The sequence below is a fragment of the Mya arenaria genome, chromosome 5, assembly GCF_026914265.1.
Source record: "Mya arenaria isolate MELC-2E11 chromosome 5, ASM2691426v1".
Lineage (NCBI taxonomy): Eukaryota > Metazoa > Mollusca > Bivalvia > Myida > Myidae > Mya > Mya arenaria.
This window is the reverse complement of record NC_069126.1, coordinates 69378844-69383392: the sequence shown is the minus strand read 5'-3', so window position 1 is coordinate 69383392 and position 4549 is coordinate 69378844. Positions and strand designations below refer to the sequence as shown.

At 37.5% G+C, this 4549-nt stretch overlaps 1 pseudogene; it reads right to left on the bottom strand.

Moving 5' to 3' along the window:
• Positions 1–343: 343 nt before the first annotated feature.
• LOC128235922 (uncharacterized) lies at positions 344–2236 on the bottom strand (annotated as a pseudogene).
• Between the last annotated feature and the right edge of the window lie 2313 nt (positions 2237–4549).

Here is a 4549-nt window from a genome sequence, read left to right as displayed (position 1 = left end):
TGATATGAAAGCGCTAGTGTTGACGAATAATGAAACGAATTATTCAGCTATAGAGAAACATGCTTCCTGCACTGAACTTTACTTACTGAAACATATACACGTGAGGCTCTAAGCCATGTTTTACTCTTGGGAAGACAACTTCTGGAACCATAACATTTTCATAGAATGTTAAAGCTTTCTTTTGCAATTTTCCCAGAATATATAGTTAAATGTTACTTCATGAATAAGAATATCCTCCCTTGTGCAGATGACAAATTCACATTCGGGGATTCCAAGAATACCCATCTGGCCCTGGATCTGAGTGAAGTATTTATGACTAGGGTCCAGCACAATGTCATCATTCTCATTGTGCTTGAGACAGTTTATTTTCTTTGCAGCCTCGGCCTCTTGTCATTCCCCAAGTTGATGAAGGGTTCTTTATTTCTACTATTTTGTTTTCTGCAATATTAAGCCTGTCCACAGAGGCCCCAAGATAAGGGTACTCCCTGTCCACCACGAGGTCCTTCTTAACAACCTTTGCACCAGTTTCCTTAGAACACCGCTTCGCAGCCAAGTCCTCTTGCTGCAAACCAAATGCCATTACACTTGTCTGTTTGGTCTGCTTATACAACAAGGCATCTACAATGGCTTTTGGGCTGGTTTTTGCTTTACGTCTGAATATTCTATGGGAGTTTGAAGCAGTCAATCAATAACGCCTGGCATCCTTCCACGTCTTACTGTCAGACTGACCTATTGTTTGTCGCTCAAGCTAATGTCTCTCTTCAGCACTAACACAAAGCATTTAATCAATGGAATGTCTTCACTATTGTCAAGGGAAACTTCTGACTTCTGAGTGACTGTATTTGTTGCATCTGCATAACGAAGGAAGTTGCATATGCTATTATGTCTCTACAAGATTATAGTCAGTGTCTTATTCCTGTCCACGTCAACAACTCTGTCGTCTGGGGTACTTAGGTCGTATCCAGAGCAGTAAAACGTCTCTCGTGCCTTAAGAACTTTGCCATGTTCCTGTCTGAAAAGATATGTTGTTTAAGCATAATTGTTTGTTTTTATTTTCAATCATACAAAAGGCTGTAGATAAATTTATGAAGTGGAATTACATTTGAGCCAAAGGAATTATTTTAATAATATAATTATTTAATAAATAAGTTTGCAATATGTATAAAAAAGCACTAATGCTGTCTTACATAAGAGCTGGCTGCTATTGTAATGCAATTAAGTGTTGGTCAGATGAGCGAGGGATGTCCTGTTTAAGGCAATAGATGTTATTATTCAAGCTACGGTAACAGCCTCAGGAGATGTCTCCCTAATGAGCATGTATTTACACCTACTTTACAATTCTGATGTTGTGTACACTGGTCGGCTCAACATTTTGCCTGGATGGAGCGTTCCATTTGCAGATCTGATCTGTGCATGACACCTTGTTAAGGCCCTTCGCAACAAAATCCTCAACTGCAAATAGCAACGCAGCAATATTGGCTGCACGCTTCACCCAATCTGAAACAGAATGATTTTGCAATCAATAATATTCCTTCAGATTTCAAATAAATGACATAATCTAAAATTACCAAGCTATGACACATTCATAAACAGGGAAGCAAACAAACTGGGGATGTGCACGGTGAAATGTGTAGTTCATCTAGTCCAAATAATTGAAACGTTGTTGGATTTGTTTTTACTTTAAAATGTGATAAAGGATAAGAATAATCACGAATTGAAAGTTGATTATTTTAGACAAGGTCAATGGTTCAACCTGATATTTAATAACTATTGAACCATAGCTAAGTTTATCATTTTTTTCATCCATAAAAAAATAATTGTAAACAATATATATCTAATTGACACTTAAACACAAACAAAATTTGTTATTACCCAGCAACACATTCACAGGCTCCCCCAACTGGTATGGTGGTCAGTCTGTCCAGCGCAACATACGTCTGGTACGACTTGCACTGGAACGAAGCAAGCACACGTGAACTGATCAAATATAGTTCTTTTTCACCATCTAAAAACTTGGCATAAGCAACTTTTGGACGAATCCCTCCTCAAAATATTTGAAAGCCTTCAACGACTTGTCGGAACGAACACTGTCCTTGTCGAAAGATTTGTCCCTGCTTTCGATTAAATATGTTAAATGTTTTAATTTCTCACTGTGTAGGTCGGGCACATCAGTCAAACTTTTGGCCCACTCAAGTTCACATTTATTAAACCAGCCCTTCGTAAATAAACACTCCATTGCGTTAATCGGCCTTTTGATTTGCTGTCAGTCCTAACGCTTTCAATGTGATTGTCTACTCAGCGTGACTATTCCCCACATAATGACCTCTCGCGTTATTTAGTGCAATGAGCGTCCGGGTGATCGAGATCTCGGCTTCACCAGGCGCTTACCGTGAACTGGTCTATTCCACGACGTCAGCAACCGATGAACTCTCATTCAGCGTCATGCACAGAGTAAAGAACGGCCGAAGATCCTGTATAGCTGACGAGAGATTGTCAAGTAAAATGAAATGAACACACACTATTTTGCAAATTTAGAAAAGAAAAAAGTTAATGATAAGCTGGTAACAAAAATACGCTAATTAAAGAAGCAAAAGAAACAAGAGATGTTTGTCAAACATTATGCCCCCTGAGCGCCAAGTTGCCAGAAATATTTGGACAATTGAATGAAATATGCATGGACTGAAATGACAGCTGATTTGTCATTGGATGCATATGAGGCAGGTCATCTACTTATGATAACTTAAGAAGGCAAATAAATGCCCAACTAAAATAGTAACATAAAAGAAAATCATTTCTATACAAACATTTATACATCAATCCCAATCATCTGTGCATGCATTAAAAAAATATGGACAATCAGAAAACCTTTTTTCAGCTTACAGTCACACTGACCTTGACCTTTGACCCACTGACCTCAAAATCAATAGGGTTCATCTGCTGGTCATGACCAATAAGCCTACCTAGTATGAGGTCCCTGGGTCAAAGCGTTCTCAAGTTATTGATCGGAAACCGTTTTTCATGTTAAGGTCACACTGACCTTGACCTTTGACCCACTGACCTCAAAATCAATAGGGTTCATCTGCTGGTCATGACCAATACACCTACCAAGTATGAGGTCCCTGGGTCAAAGCGTTCTCAAGTTATTGATCGGAAACCGTTTTTCATGTAAAGGTCACACTGACCTTGACCTTTGACCCACTGACCTCAAAATCAATAGGGTTCATCTGCTGGTGATGACCAATACACATACCAAGTATGAGGTCCCTCGGTCAAAGCGTTCTCAAGTTATTGATCGGAAACCATTTGGTATTCCTACCGACCGACCGACCGACCGACCGACAGACAGACAGACCGACCGACCGACATGTGCAAAACAATATACCCCACTTTTTTCAAAAGGGGGCATAACTATAAAGTAAAGACCTAAGCCTGGAAGACAACGCAATAATATACTTTTAGATCTCGAGAGAAATTAATGCGAAGGTTAACTGCCAATATATGAATGCGGAAAGACTTTAAAAGAAATGAAAAATAATAAAAGCCCTGGTTCAGATGGTCTTACTTTAAAACATTATAATACATTTTGGAAATATATCTAATATGTTCTAGTCTATCACCACTTTAAAGTCAAGGTATAATATCACAAAATCCAAAACCCGATGAAAATTTACAAAAGCTTTCCAATTGGCTACATATCATTCTATTGAATATTGATTATAAAATAGCAACGAAAGCAATAGCTAATAGAATTAAAACAGTACTACCTACAATTATGACTTGAGCAAACTGGTTTTATTAAAGAAAGATCCAAGTTTTTGCCGACTTTCAAAAATCGTTTTATTGTATTGATCATTCCTTTATACTTGACATTTTATAATCGTTCAATTTTGGTATAGAGGGCAATTTCGACTAAGTTCTTTCATACAGATAATCAAAGAATCTTAATAAACAATGGCCATATCTCGGAGGTTTTACAATTGTAAAAGGAGTACGCCAAGTATGTCCACGTTCTTCATTTTCATGTATCATTTGTCTACAAACACTTCCAGGCTATAGAAACCAAAACGCTGATATCAATGGAAATAAAATCGGTAATACAGAAACAAAACAATAACTTTTCGCTGATAATGAAGCATTTTAAGTCGATTAACTTTTTGTAACCCCTTCAATTAAAGAATGCACGGGTCAAATCTTGCATGGGGATGCCAAATGGGATTTTCCAGCATAGCTAAATTCGAAAGTGTTCGATATTCGGTTTACCAAATAAATCTTTCAGCTGGTGAAGTTATTGAAAAGTTCCATCTAAAGTAGAGCTTGATGCTTCAAATAAAATGCTGGAACATGCATCGCCTTGGTGATGTGCACTACTATGAGTGAATAATTTAAATTTCCTTATTCATTTAAGGTGTTCAAGAGAAGAAAAGGACTATGCTAAATATGAAATTGACTTAAAATGTATGGTTTATGTTTGAAACACGTGATCTGCATGTTTGATTGATTTGATGAACACGTGTTGTGTTACATATTAAATTGGGATCATTTTATCGGT